Raw genomic sequence first — 26,991 nt, 5'->3', positions numbered from 1 at the left:
CACCACCTCCACACGCTCGCACATGTGCAGAACACTCCGAGCCACGGGCGGTGAGCACCACCTCCACACGCTCCCACATGCGCAGAACACTCCGAGCCACGGGCGTGTGACGGCGAGCACCTCCTCCGTACGCTCGCACATGCGCAGAACACTCCGAGCCACGGGCGTGTGACGGTGAGCACCGCCTCCGTACGCTCGTGCATGCGCAGAACACTCCGAGCCACGGGCGTGTGACGGTGAGCACCGCCTCCGTACGCTCGTGCATGCGCAGAACACTCCGAGCCACGGGCGTGTGACGGCGAGCACCTCCTCCGTACGCTCGCACATGCGCAGAACACTCCGAGCCACGGGCGTGTGACGATGAGCACCGCCTCCACACGCTCGCACATGCGCAGAACACTCCGAGCCACGGGCGTGTGACGGTGAGCACCGCCTCCGTACGCTCGTGCATGCGCAGAACACTCCGAGCCACGGGCGGTGAGCACCACCTCCACACGCTCGCACATGCGCAGAACACTCCGAGCCACGAGCGTGTGACGGTGAGCACCGCCTCCGTACGCTCACACATGCGCAGAGGCCCCGACCTGGCTGGTGGCTGCTACAGAGGGGACCTGTAAATACTAGATCCCATCAGGATCGCAGCAGTATAAAGCATCCCCTGCCATTTCCAGCTTTTTGTTTTCTTGCCTTTTGTATTTTTCAAGAAAATGCAGGCGGGTCGCAAAATGCAGCGCTCTGTATAAAACAGCCCTCAAGAATGCACTCTACCTATATGCAGGGGGGGGGGGGGTAACTAGAGGAGGGTAGCCTCTGCTATCACAGGGGGCCCAGAGCTGTGGGGGACCCCATCTAATAACCTCCCCTTCCTCTGTTACAGGGGGCTATACTGCAGATCAGGTGTTTTGTGGCTGCACTTGTTATGGGGGTGACGATCATGATGACCACACTTGTATTATGACCCTTGTGAGATGGGCCCCAATGCCATGAAGGGCCCCAAGGGGAGGCAAGAGAAGGGGTGTGCATGTGTGTTGGGGGGGGGGGGGGCATGATCTGTAGTTATGCCATACCTCCCAACTTTTTGAGATGAGAAAAGAGGGACACTTAAGCCACACCCCTGATCATGCCCCATCACACCCCTAGTCACACATACCATAAAGATTTCATAAGAGAAATATGCTGTTTCATAATTCAAACCACACTGGTCCTTTCTATCCTGGTTCATTTTCCTTCATAGTAACATTTTCCAATTAGTAATATATCAATTTAAAGGATGGGAATAAAGTTTAGAGTCAATCAAACACATTGTTTAGTAGAGAAATATATATATATTTACATAGAAAGAGGGACAAATGTGGAGGAAAGAGGGAAAGAGGGACAGGGCTCCCAAAGAGGGACAGTTGGAAGCTATGGTTATGCCACTATGTGTATGTAAATGTTTTCCTTTAATTGTAACAACAAAGATAACCTACTTCCCAAGAATCATTATTGTGTTATTTGATAACAAATATACAGCAAGGTTAGGTTAATGTTGCATATCCCAACTCATCATATCTTAAAGGACAAGTGAAGGGAGAGGTATATGGAGGCTGCCATATTTATTTCCTTTTAAACAAAGCTTGGCTGCGGTAGTGTGTGAATCACACACCAGAAACAAGCATGCAGCTAATCCTGTCAGATCTGACAATCATGTCAGAAACACCTGAACTACTGCATGCTTGTTCAGGGGCTATGGTTGAATGTACTAGAGGCAGAGGATCAGCAGGATAGCCAGGTAACTGGTATTGCTTAAAAGGAAATAAATATGGCAGCCTCCATATCACTCTTGTTACAGTTGTCCTTCAAGCAATGGATGGAAGTCTGTGCAGTGTATGGTTAGAGCACGGTTACTGGCCGATATGGTAACTGAGTGTGACATTCAGAAGCGAGATGTCCGTCCTGATGGACTTCAGTTTCCACCACTTCTCCTGCAGCTGCCTCCTATGGACTCTGTTGAGTGGTTGTCCTCGCTCTCCTCTCTCTATACGACTGGTAACGAGTTGGACGAGGCGACCTTTCCCAGCTGTTTCACAATGGAAGCGGCAGCAGCACTACATGAAGAAACTCAGTTATTATTTATTAGAGGTCTTTATCGCTCTGATGGGCCTCTCTGTCCTCATCAAGGACAGGAGGAGAGTCTGGAAGCGGGACAGGTCTCCAGAGCAATGTCTGCATTATTTTTGTTTAGAAGCCAGCTTAGAAAAGACAATCTCTGAACCTGGCAGCGGGGAGGCAGCTGAGATTTCACACTAACAAATTAACAATATTATGCTGACACCACAGATTGATTTAATCACGATTGCAGCAAGCAGGACACAATCCAGATGGACGCTGCCAACTCTTCCTGAGCCCACGACCAATAGCCTGGGCCTGACTCTTCCCTCCCAGGCCCAGGGGGATAACGGGTCTCTTGTTGGGCAACAATGGAGAGGCTCTAATGAGCAGTGCAGTGTTCTGCTGGCACACAAGGAGGACCCCATAGATAGGACAGCTTTATCTATCACATGTGAGCCAGACTGACACACACAAATAACCCCATCTATATTAGGCCTGTTAAGTAAGCGTGAAGATGACCTCATGATTAGTCCCAGTGCACGCTAGGTGAGAGGGGGCCATAAATATGGTTAGATTTGTGTAAAACGAGGCCTCTCGGACTGATCACCCCAACATACAGTACATCTATGATCAGGCTTCTGCAGCACTCGCCAGTCACAGAACTCAGCAGCATTGGACCTATCAGAGAATGCAAAACTTTAATTTTACACCAATCACACCAGGCACGGGCTTCCGAATTCCGCGGAAGCTAAAATTCCGAAATTCCGCCGGAATTGGGGTTTCCGCATGGTTCCGCGGAATTCGGAAATTGCAATCCGGAATTCGGAATTCCGGCAAAATCGGAATCGGAATGAATTGACCAATCATAATCAGCGGAAAGTTACCGCGCTAAAATAACGGTTTCAACATTTTTTTTATCCAAATTTACAAAATACAAATCAACTTTATTAACAATAGACTGTTATCAACAGTATTGATGATCATCAGAGATACAAAAATGATATTTCAAATGAGCGATTGAGTAATTCCTCCTAAATTTACGGAAATCCGTTTAAAAAATACGGAAAGTGCACGTGGCGGAATACCGTGGAATTCCGCGGAATGTATCGGACATCCACCGGAATGTAGCGGAAGCGGAATTTTGTTATGGCGGTATGTGGAATTACCGCGGAATCGGAAATTGGCTCTTCCGACCATGCCTAAACCACACAAGAATGATTTTCTGTTTTTCCGATTTCCGTTTCTTCGGATTTTTTTGCATTTTCTGATGCAAAAAAATGACTCCTCGGAAATCGAACAATCAGAAAAACGGAAAATCAGAAATTGGAATTGCTGTAGAATCGGAAGTGGGCTTTTCCGACCATCCCTACTACGGAAGTGATGTTTTCCATATTCTGTGAGGAGATAGTGGGGGAGGGGGGTGGAAGATCGGAGGATTAGCGGAGGTGTCACTGCCGGACACCAAATCTGGAGTGCGAGGAGAACGCCAGCGCATACTACTAAGGCTGCGTCTGAAATGACCACCAGCTCAGTGTGCAGCACCTATATAGGCTTTCTGCACACTTCGCATTCAATTCAGATGCAAATCATATGCAAATCTGCTACTACTAATTATAACTATCAGGTTAGCTGCTCCCAGCCCCTCCTTCTGAGTTTCCTGTTTGCATAATAAGTAGTAGCAGATTTGCATATGATTTGCATCTGAATTGAATGGGAAGTGTGCAGAAAATCTATTTAGGTGCTGCACACTGAGCTGGTGGTCATTTCAGACGCAGCCTTAGTGGTATGCGCTGGCGTTCTCCTCGCTGTTCTACCAAATGTAAGTTACACGTTTTTTTTTGCTTAGCTGCTCCCAAGGTTTTAAATTCAGGTTAGGTCACTTGCCCGGAGGTTTGCCTCACCGTGGCGCAAGTGTCTAGTACATTATACTTTGCATGCAAACCATATTGGAAGCTAAAGTTCCTCCTAGTGTAATAAATGTTAGCATTGTTTTGGATGCAGGGCATTCATTTTTCAGTCTAATAGAGGCGGTGTATGCCTATGCGATTAATCATTCCATTGCAGCATGTGTCTAGGGATGCGCAGCCTTCCCCCCCCCACCTTTCCTTAACTTTTTCATAAATCTGGAGTGACTGACCAGAGCTTATGAACGCAACAACCCCCAACAACCTCACACGTCTTGTACTTCCATGCACGACTACAGGACTTCACTAGAGCTGCCCCCATCCTGTGGAACTCTCTCCCACTGCCTATCAGCTTGGCCCCTCCTTCAATACCGAAAAAGCCCTCAAAACTCACTTCCTCAAGGAGGCCTATCCCATAACGACGCTGCCTAACTCTTTCTGCCGAGAACCTCTCTATGCACCTCCTCCTTTTGGGTTACCAGTCCCTCCCTCTAGATTGTAAGCCTTTGGCAGGGCCCTCTCCCCTTGTGTATCATACATGACTGTGTGCACTGTACCCAGAATTATGGGAAGTTGTATTTTTACCACTACCACTCCAGTGAGTGTATGGTCTGGCATTGTATTACTACCTGTATTGTGTTGTGTAACATATTGCTTTTTTATTACCTGTATTGTTGTATCTATTGTCTATTACCTGTATTGTGCTGTCACCCCTGTTATCATTGTCTGTAATCCTATGTATTGTACAGCGGTGCGTAATATGTTGGCGCTATGAAGATCCATTAAATGATAATAATAAATAGTAATTGTCACGGAACAGCCGTGAGAAACGCAGGTGAATCTGGAAGATTTGCCGACGATTTTCTGATCAATTCCTGGTTAGACTTGTGCATCAATCAGAAAATGACATACCTTCATTTAAAAGAGGTTTCTTTCCCTTGTACCAACTGGCAGGAAGCCTGGTGCCTGTGACTTGTTAATTAGCCAGAGGTGTAAAGGCCCATACACACGTCGGATTTTTGCGAACGACCCGTCGTTTGAACGTTCCGTCGTTCCGTCGTTCGCACGTCAAATCCGGCGTGTGTACAGACTATCGTTCGGGTGATAAGACTGGTTTTCAGCGATCAGCGATCCGCCCGGAGTTGGGCATGCAAACGCGCCCAAGTTTGGTATCATATGAACTGGCATATTCTGAGGAATATGAATCCGTGAAGGTCATGTGTGTGCGGAAAGCGTAAGCCGAGATATGACAACTGTCATATTTGGTGGGCATGGGCAGGGCCGGGCCGAGGCATAGGCTGGAGAGGCTCCAGCCTCAGGGCGCAGTCTAGGAGGGGGCGCACAATTCATTCAGTTGTCATTCCTAATTGTGTATGAAGCAGAAAGAAATAAGAAAAGGGGATACATAGCAGTGACTGCAGCCAGATAACTAGAGATTAAGGTGTTGGGGAGGTTGTGGGCCCTGTGGTGCCTCTTAGTCTAATAGCAATCAATGTGTGACGGCTGGGGAGGCAGGGATGGAGGGGCGCACTTTGGTGTCTCAGCCTTGGGTGCTGGAGGACCTTGTCCCAGCTCTGGGCATGGGAAACCCACCCAGGAGATTAACCGCCCCTGTCCAGCCATTGGGCTGGACCTGAGACTCCACCCAAAGATGTACATTATTCAAAAGTGTCTGCGAGGGACTCCTCCCTCAGTCCTCCTGTGTACCATCACCTGATCAAGCCAGCCAGAGGACCATGTGGCTGGCGGCCATTTTCCTGAACTGAAACAAAGGACATTTTCCATGTGCTCAGATCTTCCCAGAAGGACATATTTCCACAAACTCTAAGTATTTTCTCCATTTTTATTTTCTATACTGTGTTATCATTTGTCTCTATAATTGTTGATTTTAACGATTTTCTGTATATATTAATTATTAATATTGCATATTTAATAAACAATGCTAACGTCATTTGTTCACTCATCTACCCTGCTATTCAGCCGCACAAACTGAACCCTGACTTCTGAAGAGACGCTACTACTGTTACTGCCTAGACAGAATAGTGTGTTTAACCGTTTTTATTTGCAGGTCTAGACTCAGCCAGTCAGTGGGCTCCTCTGTCCCATGGTAACAGAGGTGGTGGCAGTTATACCCTGAAATAGTGCGTAATTTGTAATTACCGTAACTCACAGGCTCCCTTCTAGTCGGTCTTCTGCCAAAATCCCAGCGGTTTCTGAGCACCGATTGCGACCACAGCTTGCATGGTCTGTGTGCTGAAACCGATTGGAAGGCATTTTGCTGTCCGGCCACTAGCGGCCCTGTGACAGTAATAATAATAAATAATAATAATTTACTCTCATAGCAGCCTATCCAGCTGGCATCATCCCCTGGGCTTGGCAGGCATCATATGACCTTGCTATGCTCCTCTCCAATGCTGCCCTGATGTGGAGAGAAGGAGGAGGGGAACTCCAGCCATCTAGTGGAGATTTCAGTACTGCAGCCTGAGCACCTGAGTCTTACACTTCCCCAGTGAGTTGTATACTTGCTGAATGATGGTGCCTCATCTCCTGCAAGTCCTGCTGGGTAACTAAGGTGCCTCATCTCCTGCAGGCCCTGCTGAATGATGATGGTGGCTCATTTCCTGCTGGGTAACGATGGTGGCTCATCTCCTGCAGGTCCTGCTGAATGATGATGGTGGCTCATCTCCTGCTGGGTAACGATGGTGGCTCATCTCCTGCTGGGTAACTAAGGTGCCTCATCTCCTGCAGGCCCTGCTGAATGATGATGGTGGCTCATCTCCTGCTGGGTAACGATGGTGGCTCATCTCCTGCAGGTCCTGCTGAATGATGATGGTGGCTCATCTCCTGCTGGGTAATGATGGTGGCTCATCTCCTGCAGGTCCTGCTGAATGATGATGGTGGCTCATCTCCTGCAGGTCCTGCTGAATGATGATGGTGGCTCATCTCCTGCTGGGTAACGATGGTGGCTCATCTCCTGCAGGTCCTGCTGAATGATGATGGTGGCTCATCTCCTGCTGGGTAACGATGGTGGCTCATCTCCTGCAGGCCCTGCTGAATGATGATGGTGGCTCATCTCCTGCAGGTCCTGCTGAATGATGATGGTGGCTCATCTCCTGCTGGGTAACGATGGTGGCTCATCTCCTGCAGGCCCTGCTGAATGATGATGGTGGCTCATCTCCTGCAGGTCCTAGTGAATAACCATGATGACTTGTCCCCTGTGGGTCTCGCTGAGGGTTCTAGCTGTTGCAACATTCTGTCTGACTGGAGTTTCAGATGGAGACCAGGAGGATTAACGACAACCAAATAGATAAAACTGCGCTGATAAGCCAAACAAGTAGGCTTTCACTGGTGGTGCTCCTCTCAACATACAACAGTTCAAATTCTCAGATAACAGCTGCGCACATAGATACTGCTAAACGAGTTCCTCTCCTTTTCATGAGATTCACTCCCATAGATCAAACAGTTGAAGATTCTTCCTATGCCTCAGACAGGACACAGTGACCACTTCTGCGAGATATCGCCTCCACCACACCCCAAGCAGTGGGCACTCACCGCATACAAATGACCCTCTATTAGATGGGTCTCCACAGCGCTTATGGGGTCATCTGGCCGCCCCCTGCCACTCAAAGAATCTCCTCCACTCTTGTAGGAAGAATCTTGAACTGTTTGATCTATGGGAGTGAATCTCACTTTAAAGTGTACCTGAGATGAATGATTAGGGGAAATTTATACTCCAGCCCCATGAGGACCATGGGCTTCCTCGCTGTCTTCTCCAGCCATGCCGTTGTCCTAGGATCGCCTCTGGTATCTTCCATAGTCTGGGCCAGTCGTGGTCTTCTGCGCCTGCATGGCCCGGCCTACTTAGACACAGAATAATTCTAGCCGTGGGAATGTGACGGGGCCGTACACGAGGCCAGGCCATACAGGTGCAAGGGAACCCTGGTTTTCCTGGGGTTGGAGGAAGCCCCGGTAAGTATAAATTGCCCCTAATCATTCATCTCAGGTTCCCTTTAAGTGATGGAAGTCATTTTAGATAAATTAAGAAGATTTCTCTCATGTAAAAACTTCAGAATTCGTACTTCCAGATTCTGATCCAAGTATTAAAAAGTGTCAATTTCTTTTACAGTTTTGTACAAGAAGACAATAACGGCAGGAATCTAAATCTTTTCCTGTGTAATATTTCCTGTATTTCGCTTCCTGCAATATAATAAATTTTATCTCTTAGGTTAATGTGAGCCTCCGGAGCTCATTGTGCTCGGGCGAGGCTGCTGTCCCGGCTTCTTGGCCGAGTATCTCTTCCTCTTCAGGTTTGAGAAACTTCTTCATGATATGGTATTTGTCCTGATACTCAGAGTGTGAAATCCTCAGGGGGGCCTTATAGCGCCGTGGAGCAGGTGACCTCTACGTCCGCCTGGCACAGGTGCGGTTGGGGACTCTCCCAGCGCAGACTATCTTCCCGTAAAGACAACAAAATTTGCTTAAATTGTATTTTTTCTTGTTAGCGGGCTTGCCATAAGAAGTAACATTTTCTGTAATTTGGAGGTCATGTTGAGGACCATGAAGATGGAGGATGTCCTACTATCAGGAGAGTCATCTGGTGACATTCCATCAGTAACAATGGGACAGAATTGTCGTAATAGACTTTAATAGAGATTAATAAACATCTGGATGAAGGAATTATTCTTCCCTCCAAGAGCTTTGTTGTCAGTTATGAGATAAATGAGATAATTGGCCTGTAACGGCTATGATAACCCCACTGCTGGATATTGATTAATGCTGAGCTGAAATATCACAATTTGCTTGGCCAGTTCTCTTGATTTAATGAAACCGAAATGTCTCCCTTTGTAACAATGTTCCTCGAGAGAGGATTGTATCCCCAGAAAGTCATCTGTGGGGTTCCTCGGCTTGCGTGGTTACTTGGCTTGTGTCATGGGGCGGCCATCTTGTCTCTTTCCCATGGGGTGGCCATCTTGTCTTTATGTCATGGGGCGGCCATCTTGTCTCTGTGTCCTGGGGCGTCCATCTTGTCTCTGTGTCCTGGGGCGTCTATCTTGTCTCTGTGTCCTGGGGCGTCTATCTTTTCTCTGTGTCCAGGGGCGCCATCTTGTCTCTGTGTCTTGTGGCGGCCATCTTGTCTTTCTGTCACGGGGCAGCCATCTTGTCTCTGTTTCATGTGGAGGCCATCTTGTCTCTGTGTCATGAGGCAGTCATCTTGTCTTGGTGCCATGGGGCAGCCATCTTGTCTCTGTGTCTTGGGGCGGCCATCTTGTCTTTGTGTCATGGGGCGGCCATCTTGTTTCTGTGTCATGGGGCGACCATCTTGTCTTTGTGTCATGGGGCGGCCATCTTGTCTCTGTTTCATGTGGAGGCCAACTTGTCTCTGTGTCATGGGGTGGCCATCTTTTCTGTGTGTCATTGGGCAGCTATCTTGTCTCTGTGCCATGGGGAGGCCATCTTGTCTCTGTGTCATGGGGCGGCCATGTTGTCTCTGTGTCATGGGGCGGCCATGTTGTCTCTGTGTCATGGGGCGGCCATGTTGTCTCTGTCTTGGGGCGGCCATCTTGTCTCTGTGTCATGGGGCGGCCATGTTGTCTCTGTGCCCTGGGGTATCCATCTTGTCTCTGTATCCTGGGGCAGCCATCTTGTCTCTGTGTCCTGGGGCGTCTATCTTGTCTCTGTGTCCTGGGGCAGCCATCTTGTCTCTGTGTCATGGGGCGGCCATCTCTTGTCTCTGTGTCATGGGGGCATGGTCTATGTGTTAGGCACAGATATGAAAATAGTGTGTAATAGTATTCCGGAGTTACCCACAGTTTAGATGAATCCAGGTAAGTGCATGTAACAGTATACTTCCCATTTAGGAGTTGTAAATTTCATGGAATTAGAAGCAATGACAAGCTACAGGAAGTGCATGTGATTGGCCATAGAGCAGTGTCACTTGGCATGCAGATATCGCAGCATGTGACTGAGCAGCGCCTCTAGTGGCCACATATTGCATCTCAGGGCTTCAGTCCTTTATTACTGAACGTTTTATTGGTTGTGTGATTTCACGTTGGAGTTTTGTTATATGAGAGGCTGGATATAAATTGTTGCGGTTGTTGTTTATTATATTGCAGTTGTCAGATCCTTATCTCTGAGTATCGCTTTTATATATTATTTTATTGCGTCAGCTGAGGCCGGACTCTCTATCTGTATTTTTCCACATTGGTGTGATTTTCCGCCGCCGTGCCAGGATGACTCAGGTGAGGCTGTCTGTTCTGCACGACCTCACCGGACACGCCGGCTGCTCATGGGGAATGCTTATTTAATGAGGCCAGTAACTCCGGCTTGCATGGCGTCCATTTGAAAAGGGCGCCTGGAAAAAAAGGCGCCTGGTGTAGCCCATATATGCCAAATTCAGCTACAAAGGGCGTCTGGTGCATAGCCGGCCTTTGATATGAGCGACCGGAGCGGTTGTTCAGGGCGCCAGCTTCCAAGGGGGCGTCTATAGCTGGTTACCTATACTGAGGGCACCTACACCTGATTTCTTATACTAGGGGCACCTACACCTGGCTACCTATACTGGAGGCTCCTAAGCTTGGCTACCTATGGAGGGATGGAGACCTTCACCTGACTTCCTGTACTGGGGGCACCTATGCTTGGCAACCTATATTGAGGGCACCTACACATGTGATCCTATACTGTGGGCACCTATACCTGGCTACCTACCTCTACTGAGTCTGAGGGCGTTTATTTTTTTTGGAGGGAGGGACACTGCGGCTATAACGTGTGGTGCAAATTGTCTTTCTTTGTAAATGGGGGCGGGGGCGGATAATTGTCCCACTGATTGTTTTTATTAATATTCCTGAAAGGGTCTAGCCTTCATTTTTAAGTATATTTAAGATAATGCACTCTTTCCATCCATTTGTGGTTATTAATAGTATTTTTTCTATTATACATATGTGACGTGTCACAGAGTTCTGAGCATTTGGCGGGATGTGTCACAACGTCAAAAAAGGTTGGGAGCCGCTGTCCTAGGAGATATCTCAGGAGAAAAGGGGAATTGCGCGAAGAGGATGAAGGGGGGGGGGGACAAAAATCAGGTTTCGCTCAGGGCGCTGTGAAACCTAAGGCCGGCCCTGGTCTGGTGTAGCAGAAAAAGCGAGTTTTAGTTTATAAAACGGATGCTGTTATAGGCAAAATTTGTTGGGCTATAAAAGGGCTCTAGATAAAGCTGAGAAAAGTGATTACTATGACCTAACTTCTCCCTACTCTCAGGGCCCGTTTCCACTATTGCGAATCCACATGCATTGTCCGCACGCAGATTCGCATAGCCAATACAAGTGGATGGGCCTGTTTCCACTTGTCAGTAATCCTGAGCGTTTTTCTGTGCGGGAGAAATCTGCACGGAAGAGCCCTCAGAATTCTCACCCCGCACACCGCTATGCGAATCGCCGCTAATGTATTTAATAGGGAAATTGCATGCGGTTTTGGTATGCGCCGTTTACCGCGATTTCCCATAGAAAGTAATGTTAAATCACACAGGCAGTGACATGGTTAAAATCGCATCAATACTAACCTATGCGAAATCGTATGCGAAATCGCGGTAAAATACGGATGCGGAATCACACCCGCATGCGATTTCATCAGCAGGGGATCCGCGGCGATTCCGCACCGCACAAGTGGAAACGGGCCCTCATACAGAACCCTCCCTCTACTGATGCCTAACCCTAAGACCCCCCCTCTTCCCCGGTGGTACCTAACTGTAAGACCCCTCAGGCGGTGCCTAAAGCTGAGTACACACGTACGATAACGATCGTTCAAAAACGAACGATAACGACAATCGGAACGATAATCGTGCGTTCAAAAAGTGTGAACGATCGTTTTTGTGAACGATAACGATCGTTATCGTTCAATCGGACCGATCCAACCCGGCGGATTTTTTCGAAAGATAATCGTTCAATCGTTGCAGTGTGTACAAAGATCGTCCGATAACGCATGTTCTTATTGCCTGTCATAACGTCACTTCCGTTTGCGCACGCATTTTTTTATCGTTCGTCGTTCAGTACTTTATACTTATATCGTTCACGTGTGTACACAATCGTTCATTACGAACGATCTTTTCAGTCTAATTTGAATATCGTGTAAACGTCACGAATCGTTCGTAACGAACGATCTTTATCGGACGTGTATACGAACCTTAACTCTAACCCCCCCTAGTGGTGCCTAACCCAAAGACCCCCCCAGCTTGTGATGCCTAATCCTACCCCCCCCCCCTGCACCCCCAAATCAAAAATGTCAGCTATGAAAGGGTGTCCTTTTGTAGCAGAATCAAAAACCTTGTAGCCGAAAACCTTGTAGCCACATAACGCCCTACTGTAGCCGAACATAGCCAAATAAAATATGGGCTACCAAGGGGCGCCAGCTTGTAGCCGATATCAAATCTCGGGCGCCCTTTTCCCCACCTCGTAGCCGATATTTGCAGAGACAGACGTACAGACAAGCAGAGGCGCATGGCCTAGTACCAGACCTGTTTTTATATATCCTCCATCTTATTGCCTGAGGAAGCAGGTCACTCCCGCGAGACGCGTTGTATCTCACTGGAGTATGTAAGTAAATCGTTTTGCTGGAAATTGATGGGCATTTTCTTGTGTCTGCCTGGAGGAGGTAAGTCCACCACTACCGCCTCACTTTTAAACGCTTTAGATCTTTTTATCCTTCTGGTGCCTCTGTGTCCATACTACATTCTATTGTGACATGATCGCTTCAGCCGCTCTCTCAGGATGGAGGCGGAGTCATTCTTTAAGTAAGGAGTACAGGTTCACTAACACTGTTTCCGTTTGTGTACTCATGGGTGGATTTCAGGCAAGACATTGCCTAGGGCACCAGGAAAGCAAGGGGCGGGCTGTGGGCAGCAGGGTGGCAGTAGCCTGTTAGCCTGCCGATCATTTGTCCTGCTACACAGAGTTTGCACATAGCGGTGGATGACTACTAACAGCCGCATCCGGCACTCAGGGGATAAAGGGGCAGCGAACAGTCACTTACAGTGATCTCTGAGCTGCTTGTTACTCACCGGATGTGCCACTCACCAAGGAGCTTACAATATAATCCCTGCCATCATGTCACTAACTGTCCTCAGAGGAGCCTACAATCTAATCCCTGCCATTATGTCACTAACTGTCCTCAGAGGAGCCTACAATCTAATCCCTGCCATCATGCCACTAACTGTCCTCAGAGGAGCCTACAATCTAATCCCTGCCATCATGCCACTAACTGTCCTCAGAGGAGCCTACAATCTAATCCCTGCCATTATGTCACTAACTGTCCTCAGAGGAGCCTACAATCTAATCCCTGCCATCACTAATCACTAACTGTCCTCAAAGGAGCTTACAATCTAATCCCTGCCATCACTAATCACTAACTGTCCTCAGAGAAGCTTACAATCTTATCCCTGCCATTATGTCAATAACTGTCCTCAGAGGAGTTTACAATCTAATCCCTGCCATCATGTCACTAACTGTCCTCAGAGAAGCTTACAATCTAACCCCTGCCATCACTAATCACTAACTGTCCTCGGAGAAGCTTACAATCTAACCCTTGCCATCATTAATCACTAACTGTCCTCAGAGGAGCTTACAATCTAAAGGCCCATACACATGTCGGATTTTAGCGAACGACCCGTCGTTTGAACGTTCCGTCGTTCGGACGTTTTCGCGTCAAATCCGACGTGTGTACAGACTATCGTTCGGGTGATAAGACTGGTTACCAACGATCCTGCCATCACTAATCACTAACTGTCCTCAGAGAAGCTTACAATCTAATCCCTGCTGTGTTGGGGCGGGGAGTTTAGGATGCTGTAGGTCTGGGAGCAGCTGGTGACAGTGGGCCTTGGGCGGTGTATACTCCCGCCTCCTGCAGAGTGGTGAGCGGAGGGGTGAAGGGAGTTATCCCTGCAGGATCCAGGGATGGACTCACACAATACATCTTCCTCCGAGGGCTTCCTGTCCCTGTGGCTCCAGCGGCGTCTGTCATCAAGTGATCCGCTGGCATGCACCAGATGGGGGGCGGGGCTCTGGCTGCCTAATACAGAGGGCTCCGCTAATACTGGGGGGAGGGGTCTTCCTCTAGCTAGGAGTAATGCTACGTACACACATGCGACAACGATCGTTCCTTGAGAACGACGAACAAACTTTTAATTGATGAAAGAACGACCTAAGTAAAGTTAGTTTTAAAAGGTGTGTAACGATCTGATCGTTAGAATGAACGTTACATCACGTAAAGCAACTATTGCGCCTGCGCATAAAAATGAGAAGTTTCACAGAGAAATAGTGAAATGCGCATGTCAAGCCTAGTACGAATGACCGTTCCCAACGATGTACTACTTTTGCAAACGATCGTCGTTGGTTAAAATCCGCCGAGACAGAACTTTCTTTTGTAGCGATTTGGCTCGTTCGTCGTTTGCCTTAATAGTCGGTGGTTCGTTTTTTGTAACAATCGTCGTTGGTAAAGATCGGGGAACGATCGTTACAAACGACTATAGTCGCATGTGTGTACGCACCTTTAGGCTCTGTACACACATCCAACGTTAATCTGCAGATGACTGGCCAATTGTACCACCTCCATGCAGTAGGGGGGTCAGCAGATATGGAATACTATGAGCAGACGGTGTAGGTCAGCTCGCCTACTACATGGAAGGGGTAACATTGGCCAGACATCTGCAGATCTGTGTACAGACCATCACTTGTGAAATCTCCACTCTGGCTTCTGTAATGTTTATCTGCCACTAATACTATAAAGCTACGTACAAGCATTAGATTAAAATTGGTTGAAACGAACATCGGCCCGGCAATCGGTCGTTTAAGCAGAACGACAATGGCTGATCGACCGCATGCACACATGAACGATCATAACACGATTGAATCCTGAAAGAATGCGGAAGTGATGTCAGCGGTATGATTAAGCGAACGTCCGATGCCTGTACAAACCTGCGCAACAACGAACAATCAGCAAATCCAACAGCAATGCTCTGATGCCCGGGAACAGGTGAGAAGCGCGCTGCGTAAACCGCTGGTGTTTATTAAATATGAAAAATGATCAAACTAAAGAGCAATTGTAAAACCGCACGCGCTGCTGTACCAAAGAAGATTACTTGAAACGAATGATGCCATAATACCGCCTGCGCATTACACAAAGCAATCGTTATCCATTGCGTAATTTTCAATACACACGGCCTCTGCTTAGCGATCGTGAGGTTGGATCATGACCAAATTCCGATGTCGGTCACTTAATCCCGTCGTTCATGGTCGGTCGTCAACGTACACAGTGTGATTATCGGGCCAAGAATCACTAATCTGTCGTTTTGACTAAGTTTAGACCAACTTTTATCTAATGTGTGTACGTAGCGTAAGTCACTGGCCCAGAATGAGCAGCATATCAGATACTGCGACGTCACTGGCTGCATGCTTGTTCCAGGGCTGTGATTCCACTGGCTGCATGCATGTTGCAGGGCTGTGACTCCACTGGCTGCATGCTTGTTCCAGGGCTGTGACTCCACTGGCTGCATGCTTGTTGCAGGGCAGTGACTGCACTGGCTGCATGCTTGTTGCCGGGCTGTGACTCCACTGGCTGCATGCATGTTGCAGGGCTGTGACTCCACTGGCTGCATGCTTGTTCCAGGGCTGTGACTCCACTGGCTGCATGCTTGTTGCAGGGCAGTGACTGCACTGGCTGCATGCTTGTTGCAGGGCTGTGACTCCACTGGCTGCATGCTTGTTCCAGGGCTGTGACTCCACTGGCTGCATGCTTGTTGCAGGGCAGTGACTGCACTGGCTGCATGCTTGTTGCCGGGCTGTGACTCCACTGGCTGCATGCATGTTGCAGGGCTGTGACTCCACTGGCTGCATGCTTGTTCCAGGGCTGTGACTCCACTGGCTGCATGCTTGTTGCAGGGCAGTGACTGCACTGGCTGCATGCTTGTTGCAGGGCTGTGTATCCACTGGCTGCATGCTTGTTGCAGGGCAGTGACTGCACTGGCTGCATGCTTGTTGCAGGGCTGTGTATCCACTGGCTGCATGCTTGTTGCAGGGCAGTGACTGCACTGGCTGCATGCATGTTGCAGGGCTGTGACTCCACTGGCTGCATGCTTGTTCCAGGGCTGTGACTCCACTGGCTGCATGCTTGTTGCAGGGCAGTGACTGCACTGGCTGCATGCTTGTTGCCGGGCTGTGACTCCACTGGCTGCATGCATGTTGCAGGGCTGTGACTCCACTGGCTGCATGCTTGTTCCAGGGCAGTGACTGCACTGGCTGCATGCTTGTTGCAGGGCAGTGACTGCACTGGCTGCATGCTTGTTGCAGGGCTGTGACTCCACTGGCTGCATGCTTGTTCCAGGGCTGTGACTCCACTGGCTGCATGCTTGTTCCAGGGCTGTGACTCCGCTGGCTGAATGCTTGTTCCAGGGCTGTGACTCCACTGGCTGCATGCTTGTTGCAGGGCTGTGACTCCGCTAGCTGCATGCTTGTTCCAGGGCTGTGACTCGACTGGCTGCATGCTTGTTGCAGGGCTGAGACTACGCTGGCTGCATGCTTGTTGCAGGGCTGTGACTCCACTGGCTGCATGCTTGTTGCAGGGCTGTGACTCCACTGGCTGCATGCTTGTTCCAGGGCTGTGACTCCACTGGCTGCATGCTTGTTCCAGGGCTGTGACTCCACTGGCTGCATGCTTGTTCCAGGGCTGTGACTCCACTGGCTGCATGCTTGTTCCAGGGCTGTGACTCCACTGGCTGCATGCTTGTTCCAGGGCTGTGACTCCACTGGCTGCATGCTTGTTCCAGGGCTGTGACTCCACTGGCTGAATGCTTGTTCCAGGGCTGTGACTCCACTGGCTGCATGCTTGTTGCAGGGCTGTGACTCCGCTAGCTGCATGCTTGTTCCAGGGCTGAGACTACACTGGCTGCATGCTTGTTTCAGGGCTGTGACTCCATTGGCTGCATGCTTGTTGCAGGGCTGTGACTCCGCTAGCTTCATGCTTGTTCCAGGGCTGTGACTACTCTGGCTGCATGCTTGTTCCAGGGCTGTGACTCCACTGGCTGCATGCTTGTTGCAGGGCAGTGACTCCATTGGCTGCATGCTTGTTGCAGGGCAGTGACTCCATTGGCTGCATGCTTGTTGCAGGGCTGGGACTCCACTGGCTGCATGCTTGTTCCAGGGCTGTGACTCCACTGGCTGCATGCTTGTTGCAGGGCAGTGACTCCATTGGCTGCATGCTTGTTGCAGGGCAGTGACTCCATTGGATGCATGCTTGTTGCAGGGCTGGGACTCCACTGGCTGCATGCTTGTTGCAGGGCTGTTACTCCATTGGCTGGATGCTTGTTCCAGGTGTGTTACTTAAAACAACTAAAGGCAAAGCTCAGCATGACAGCCAGGCAACTACCCCTTTTTTATAAGGGGCTGAAGATGGCCGCTTCCATAAACCTCTCACTTCATGTTCCCTTTAAGTGATTGTAGATTTGGGTCTGTCCTGAGCTGAACTCTGCGTGACCTCCGGTATTTTCTGGCAGTGTTGGTTGTTCAGCATTTATATTGTATAATGAAAGTATACAGCAGTTTGATCCTATAATAAACCATTGGCAGACGCAGTGTGATTGGCGGGATTGGGGACAGCTGGGGACAGCGTTTGGGGACCGGTGACACTGACCCCCCCCCCCCCTCCACCGCGGTGGCTGCAGATTCCCACACAGGAATGCCAGGGTGGTCGACCACCAAACCCCTCCGCTCGCCAAGCCCAACAATGCGACGTCGGAAAAATGTCTCCGCTGGATTAAGTCGTGTTCCTCGCTCTGTGAGATTCCGCCGCAGATTCTAAACGTTCTCCTCGTTGTGAAACTCTCCGGGGATTCTGGTTTCTGCAGAATAACGCCCGGCCGTATTTCACCGCTTTCCCCCCAGATGTAAAACTAACAGTGACATGCTGGGCATTGCCCAGATCAGCCGAATATAGCCGAGAACTCGCAGGAGGCTCAAATACAGCGAAATCCCAGAAAGGCCAGAAACCGGATCTGCAGCCTGAGGTGTGACAACACGAGACTGCGAATACTGCTTCCTCATCATCGTCATTCATCAGCGGCACTCTTACCAGCCACCATATCGGAGGATAACGTCACATCTCGTTATGGTAAACTCCAACAGACCAAGAAAACCACTTTACTATATCAGAAATAGTCCTACTTAAGCACATAAAGACAAAGTATATAATAGTTTGGGATCTTAATTCAGCCAGTAATTGGGAGTCATTTTTTCTTTTCAATGATTCAGTAAGCGACCACCGACAGTTTCTAGGCTAGATCACAATGCACAGTGCTTAATATACCAGGATTTGCATGCAATAATCATGCAAAAGCTTGCACAGGAAGCATAGGGTGCCACCAGTTAAAGGTACAGTACTGATAGTGTGCTCCTCTGTCTGCATTTCTGTGCTGACTGGATGATAATGTAGTGTTGCAGCCATGCACAACCAAGTCACAGATGACAGGCAGTTCCCTCAGTAATCAGGCAGCAGATTACACAGGAAGCATAGGTCTCTCCAGGTATTGCAGGGACAGTACTAATAGTGTGCTCCTCTGCCCACATTTCTGTGTGGCCTGGATGATGCTGTAGCGCTGCAGCTATGCACAAGCAAGTCACAGATGACAGGCAGTTCCCTCAGTAATCACACAACAGCTTGCACAGGAAGAATAGGTCTCACCAGTTAATGTAGTTAACCCGAAAGTGTGCTCCTCTGTCCGCATTTCTGTGCTGCCTGGATGATAATGTAGTTTTGCAGCCATGCACAAGCAAGTCACAGATGACAGGCAATTCCCTCAGTAATCAGGCAGCAGCTTACACAGGAAGCATAGGGCTCACCAGGTAATGCAGGTACTGATAGTGTGCTCCTCTGTCCACATGTCTGTGCAGCCTGGATGATGCTGTAGTGTTGCAGCCATGCACAAGCAAGGCACAGATGACAGGCAATTCTCTCACTGATCAGGCAGCAACTTATACAGGAAGCATAGGTCTCACCAGGTAATGCAGGTACGGTACTGATAGTGTGCTCCTCTGTCCACATGTCTGTGCAGCCTGGATGATGCTGTAGTGCTGCAGTCATGCACAAGCAGGTCACAGATGACCGGCAATTCCCTCAGTAATCAGGCAGCAGCTTACACAGGAAGCACAGGTCTTACTGGCTGATGCTTTTGAGGTCATCCATACAGGTCCAGGGCAGTGTGCAGATAGTGAGCAGGCTACAAGTGGCTGCCAGCCAACCACGGCTCATGGATGTCAGACTGACGTATGACGCATGCCCTGCCCACCAACCACGGCTCATGGGTCTCTGACTGACGTATGACGCATGCCCCGCCCACTGACCACGGCTCATGGGTCTTTGACTGACGTATGACTCATGTCCCGCCCACTGACCACGGCTCATGGGTCTCTGACTGACGTATGACGCATGCCCCACCAACTTTCCTCTATATCCAGATACAGAGTACCGCATTGGGCCAAAAAACAGGTCTAATATAACAGAAGTTCTATTGTATCCTGGTTTACTATACCTGGTGTTACTCCCATATACTTATAATGGTGCTTGGTCAGGACCTGAACATTCAGTTTACTATAGCAGAGTTTACAATAACGCGATTATACTGTATATAAATACTACTAGCTGAAGATGTATTTGGTTGATGTTGGCTCCACCCACTTTATCAAACCTTGACACACACAGTCACTCAATGACCAAGTTTATGAGCTTTGGGGTCCTTGGCATCTATAATGTGAGAATGGAAGCAGTTTAAATTTTTCCATTGAAATCAAGCAAACAAATCTGATTGGCTGTTTGTGGCTCTGCCCCCTTTTCTGAATTTGAATCCTACCATTATCCTACTAATATAATAAATGGGAAAGTTTGGATGTTTGGATGTTTGTTACTCGATCACACAAAAACGGCGGATTTGAATGAAATTTGGCACACACATAGTACATTACCTGGAATAAAGTATAGGATACTTTTTATTCCCATAACCAAAAAGAGACAAAAACAAATTTCAGTGGAAAATGTAAACTGCAGACATTCTTACACTGTTACACTGGAGGTGTGTTTAGCTTCTAAGGCAGTGGTTCCCAACCCATGTGCCGCTTCGGGTATGTGTCGCGGCTCTCGGAGGGAAGCAGCGCAGCGGAGGTAAAGCTGTGGGCAGCAGCGGAGAAGGGGGCCATCTCCCCCCCTTCTCTCACCTTAGGGTGCTCTGCCTCCTTCGCTCTCCCCTCCGATCTGTGTGTGCGGCGGCGTTTGGCAGCGGGCGGGACTTACCTTCCGTGTCGCTCCATGCGCCGGCCGGAAGTTCTGGTTCTTCAGCCGCTGCTCTGGTCTGGATCAGGCCAGAGTAGTGGCAAATCATCCCGCGCCGGCGACGAGACCAGACGGAGGACACGGAAGGTAAGTTCCGCCCCTCTGCCAGCCACCGCACTTCATTCCGGAGGAGAGAACGAGGGAGGGAGAGCACCCTGAGGTGCCGCTCTCCTTCCCTCGCTCTCTCCTCCTGGGGGGGGGGCCCTGGCTACATATACTGGGCACATATATCCCTGGCTACATATACTGGGCACATATATCCCTGCCTACATATACTGGGGACATATACACCTGCCTACATATACTGGGGACATATACCCCTGACTACATATACTGGGCACATATACCCCTGGCTACATATACCGGGGACATATACACCTGCCTACATATACTGAGGACATATACCCCTGCCTACATATACTGGGGACATATACCCCTGCCTACATATACTGGGGACATATACCCCTGACTACATATACTGGGCACATATACCCCTGCCTACATATACTGGGGACATATACCCCTGCCTACATATACTGGGGACATATACCCCTGCCTACATATGCTGGGGACATATACCCCTGGCTACATATACTGGGCACATATATCCGTGGCTACATATACTGGGGACATATACACCCTGACTACATATACTGGGGACATATACCCCTGCCTACATATACTGGGGACATATACCCCTGCCTACATATACTGGGGACATATACCCCTGCCTACATATACTGGGGACATATACCCCTGCCTACATATACTGGGGACATATATCCCTGCCTACATATACTGGGGACATATACTCCTGACTACATATACTGGGGACATATACCCCTGCCTACATATACTGGGGACATATACCCCTGCCTACATATACTGGGGACATATACCCCTGCCTACATATACTGGGGACATATACCCCTGCCTACATATACTGGGGACATATACCCCTGCCTACATATACTGGGGACATATACCCCTGCCTACATATACTGGGGACATATACCCCTGCCTACATATACTGGGGACATATACCCCTGCCTACATATACTGGGGACATATACCCCTGCCTACATATACTGGGGACATATACTCCTGACTACATATACTGGGGACATATATCCCTGACTATATATACTGGGGACATATACCCCTGCCTACAGATACTGGGGACATATACCTCTGGCTACATATACTGGGCACATATACCTCTGGCTACATATACTGGGCACATATACCCCTGCCTACATATACTGGGGACATATACCCCTGCCTACATATACTGGGGACATATACCCCTGCCTACATATACTGGGGACATATACCCCTGCCTACATATACTGGGGACATATACCCCTGCCTACATATACTGGGGACATATACCTCTGCCTACATATACTGGGGACATATACCCCTGCCTACATATACTGGGGACATATACCCCTGCCTACATATACTGGGGACATATACACCTGCCTACATATACTGGGGACATATACACCTGCCTACATATACTGGGGACATATACACCTGCCTACATATACTGGGGACATATACACCTGCCTACATATACTGGGGACATATACACCAGCCTACATATACTGGGGACATATACCCCTGCCTACATATACTGGGGACATATACCCCCTGGCTACATATACCGGGGACATATACCCCTGCCTACATATACCGGGGACATATACTCCTGACTACATATACTGGGCATATGTACCTCTGGCTACATATACTGGGCACATATACCCCTGGCTACATATACTGGGGACATATACACCTGGCTACATATACTGGGCACATATACCTCTGGCTACATATACACCTGCCTACATATACTGGGCACATATACCCCTGGCTACATATACTGGGCACATATATCCCTGGCTACATATACTGGGGACAACTGGCTGTTTGTCATTATGTGCATTTACTGGTGAAAAGAGGTCTCTTATTATGTGCATTTACTGGTGAAAAGCTGTCTCTTATTATGTGCATTTACTAGGGAAACGCTTTCTCTCATTACCTGCATTTACTGGTGAAACTGTCTCTTATGTGCATTTAGTGGGGAAACGCTGTCTCTCATTACATGCATATAGTCTACGTGTCACGGAGGTCTGAACGTTTGGTTTGATGTGTCACGACTCCAAAAAGGTTGGGAAACACTGTTCTAAGGGTAACAATGGTTAATTTGCATATATTCAGCAGTGATGCACTGGGAGACATCTCAAGCTCACTCCAACCTGAATTCTGTTTTAAGAAAGCAAACTTTTGTTTTTCTTAACATCTTAGTAAGGGGGCCTTTAGGACCGTTGTAGTCCCTTACACACCCCAATGAGTTCTGGGTCACCATGAGCTTGCTGGTTAGTCTGTATGTACCTCTCGGTGTTACAAGCCCTACTGCATAGAGCCAAATTAATCTATGCCATGCACTGATGAGGATCAAACAATCCAAAACAGTCTGTATGCATGTTGGATTATTATGGCTCTGTACAAATTAACCTCCTTAGCAGTAACCCCGTGTGTGACACGGGGTAAGCCGCCGGAGGGTGCCGCTCAGGCCCTGCTGGGCCGATTTAAATAATTTTTTTTTTTGCTGGACGCAGCTAGCACTTTGCTAGCTGCGCCAGCACCCCGATCGCCGCTGCCGCGCGCCCGATCGCCGCTATCCGGTGCGGCGCGCCCCCCCCCCCCAGACCCCTGCGCTGCCTGGCCAATCAGTGCCAGGCAGCGCCAAGGGGTGGATCGGGTCTCCCAATGACGTCCCGACGTCGCTGACGTCGGTGACGTCATCCCGCCCCGTTGCCATGGCGACGGGGGAAGCCCTCCAGGAAATCCCGTTCTTTGAACGGGGTTTCCTGATCGCCTATCGCCGGAGGCGATCGGCGGGGCTGGGGGGATGCCGCTGCACAGCGGCTATCATGTAGCAAGCCCTGGGCTCGCTACATGATTTAAATTTTTTTTTTAAAAAAAAAAAACTGCTGCGCTGCCCCCTGGCGGAATTTTTCATACCGCCAAGGGGGTTTTAACAAGCTGACACATCATTGCATTCCAGCGGTTCTGGAGGTGTGTTTAGCTTCAAAGGGTAGAATGGTTAATTTGCATATATTCAGCAGTGATGCTCTGGGAGACATCTCGAGCTCACTCCAACCTGAATTATCGCAAATTCTTTCTGTTTTAAAAATGTTATGTATAAGGAGCCCCGCGTTACACCACACACAAACAGGAGTCTGAAAAGAGTCCAATAATAAGTTGAAGCTGCCCCTTCTGGTCACACCTTATAATACACTAAAAACAGAAGGTAAGCGCTACACAACTGAGTCCATGTGAGATAAAATTTGCAAAAAGAGGCATCAACCGCAAAGTCCACATCCAATGACAGCATAAGGCAATAACTTCTTATCTTCCTCCTCTATCCTTTACCAACACCCAGTGTGCAGACACTCACCAGACAATAAGACCTTAACTAGGTCTATAAGCGCTTTGGGACACTTCGAGCCGTCCCCCACCACACCGAACTGCTGTGTGTCACCACCTCCACCAACCTCCCTCTTAGCAGCACCATCTTCAATCATGTAGATGATTGCACTCCACAGGAGGGGAGCACTTGGGAGCAGCTTGGTGCTGCTAAGAGGGAGGTGGGCGATTTCTCATAAAAGGCTGTTCTTCTGCGCAGTCCCCCAGCCTCTGATTAGTCATTATGACGAAACATGTAAGGCGGGGTTACTGACGCGGAAGTAACAGCTACCACGAGGGCAGAGCGGCATCCTGAGCGGTGGGGATAGCGGTAGTGCACGCCGTATCGGACACAGGAGAGGGACTACAAGTGCCAGCCGGGGCCCAACAAAACGGGGGAGAGCCCGTATTAAAAATAACTCTGTGCCATTTTTGAAGAAGAAAATTTGTAAGTGCAATATTTTTTATATACAAATAAACATCGCTGGTTTTACACTATGTGAGGCATTTGCTTTGAGGTGACAAGTGCAGGGAGGTCGGCATCTAGTGAGAAGGGCAGTTAAAGGAGACACAGCTCCGGTGGTGACACACAGCAGTTCGGTGTGGTGGGGGACGGCCCGAAGTGTCCCAAAGTGCTGATAGACCTAGTTAAAGAGAGTCTGAAGCGAGAATAGATCTCGCTTCAGACCTCATAGATAGCAGGGGCACGTGTGCCCCTGCTAAAACGCCGCTATAGCGCGGCTTAACGGGGGTCCCTGTCCCCCCAAACCCCCTCCGTGCAGCGGGGGAGCGCTTCCTGGTTGGGGCAGGGCTAACCGCCGCAGCCCTGCCCCACACGCGTCTGTCAGACGCGTATCTCCGCCTCTCCCCCGCCCCTCTCAGTCTTCCTTCACTGAGAGGGGCGGGGGAGAGGCGGCGATGCGCCGCTGATAGACGCGCTGGGAGGCAGGGCTGCAGCCGTTAGCCCTGCCTCCAGGAAGAGGGGAAAAGCGACCAAGTCTGCGACCAAGGTTTGCGGGGGGTGGGTTGGGGGTGAAGGGACCCCCGTTAAGCCGCGGGATAGCGGCGTTTTAGCAGGGGCACACGTGCCCCTGCTATATATAAGACCTGAAGCGAGATTTAGTCTCGCTTCAGTGTCTCTTTAAGGTCTTATTGTCTGGTGAGTGTCTGCACACTGGGTGTTGGTGAAGGATAGAGGAGGAAGATAAGAAGTTATTGCCTTATGCTGTCATTGGATGTGGACTTTGCGATTGATGCCTCTTTTTGCAAATTTTATCTCACATGGACTCAGTTGTGTAGCGCTTACCTTCTATTTTTAGTGTCTTTCTGTTTTAAGAAAGCAAACTTTTGTTTTTCTTACACTGTTAATGGTAGAGTTCTCAAACTGTGCACAGCTGGTCACTGGGTGACTGAGATTAATATTCAGAAAAGTGGGTGGAGCCTATAAAAGCCAATCAAAATTCACCTGTTGATGTTCAAGGGGAATATTTACATTGCTGCCATTCTTGCACTGTTAATGGCACAAGCCTCAAACCTGGTACAGTTGATCATTGGGTGACTGGGGTTCAATTTCAGAAAGGGGGTGGAGCCACAAATAGCCTATCAGATTTGTTTCATTCCAATGCAAATTATTGTTGCCAAACACCGCAAAGCTCACAAACTTGGTAATTGAGTAATTGATTAATTGTGTGTTAGGGTTAGGAAAGTGGGCACAGCCAACACCAGCCAAATACATAAGCGGGCAATGCCGGGTCATAAGTGGGCGGAGACAAATACAAATTTTACTGGGAAAATGTAAACAGCAGCCATTCTTACACTGTTAATGGCAGGGTTCTCAAACGTTGCACAGTTGGTTACTGGGTGACTAGGGTTAATATTCAGAAAAGTGGGTGGAGCCTACAAAAAACAATCAAAAATTACCTATTGATTTTTCAGGGGAATATTTCATTGCTGCCATTCTTGCACTGTTAATGGCACAAGACTCAAACCTGGTACAGTTGATCATTGCGTGACTGGGGTTTAAATTTATATAAGGGGGTGGAGCCCCAAACAGCCAATCTGATTTGTTTCATTTTAATGCAGGTTATTGATGCCAAAGACCGCAAAGCTCACAAACTTGGTCATTGAGTAATTGAGTAATTGTGTGTTAGGGTTAGGAAAAGTGGGCGCAGCCAACACCAGCCAAATACATACCCAGGCAATGCTGGGGCATCAGTAGGCGGAGACAAATACACATTTCACTGAGAAAATGTAAACTGCAGCAATTCTTACACTGTTAATGGTAGGGTTCTCAAACTTTGCACAGTTGGTCACTGGGTGACTGAGATTAATTTTCAGAAAAGTGGGTGGAGCCTACAAAAGCCAATCAAGATCCACCTATTAATCTTTAAGGGGAATATTTAATTGATGCCATTCTTGCACTGTTAATCATCTGTACCTGGTACAGTTGGCCATTGGGGGATTGGGGTTCAAATTCAGAAAAGGGGTGGAGCCACAGCCAATCAGATTTATTTTATTTCAATGCAAATTATTGATGCCAAAGACCGCAAAGCTCACAAACTTGGTCATTAAGTAATTTTGTGTTAGGGTTAGAAAAAGTGGGCGGAGCTAGCACCAGCCAAATACATATCCGGGCAACGCCGAGTCTTCAGTGGGTGGAGACAAACACAAATTTCACTGGAAAAATGTAAACTGCAGCCATTCTTACACTATTAATTGTAGGGTTCTAAAACTTTGCACAGTTGGTCACTGGGTGACTGGGAATAATATTCAGAAAAGTGGGTGGAGCCTATAAAAAACAATCACAATTCCCCTATTGATTTTCAAGGCAAATATTTAATTGCTGCCATTCTTGCACTGTTAATGGCACAAGCCTCAAACCTGGTACAGTTGATCATTGGGTGACTGGGGTTAAATATTTAGAAAAGGGGTGGGGCCACAAACAGCGAATCAGATGTGTTTCATTTCAATGAAAATGATTCATGCCAAAGACCACAAATCTCACAAACTTGGTCATTGACTATTGACAATTGTGTGTTAGGGTTAGAAAAAGTGGCCACAGCCAACAGCAGCCAAATACATACCCGGGAAACATTAGGACATCAGTGGGTGGAGAAAAATAAAAATTTAACTGCCAGAATGTAAACTGCAGCCATTATTA

Source organism: Hyperolius riggenbachi, chromosome 9, assembly GCF_040937935.1.
Source record: "Hyperolius riggenbachi isolate aHypRig1 chromosome 9, aHypRig1.pri, whole genome shotgun sequence".
Taxonomy (NCBI): domain Eukaryota; kingdom Metazoa; phylum Chordata; class Amphibia; order Anura; family Hyperoliidae; genus Hyperolius; species Hyperolius riggenbachi.
Note: the sequence above shows the minus strand (reverse complement) of the source record.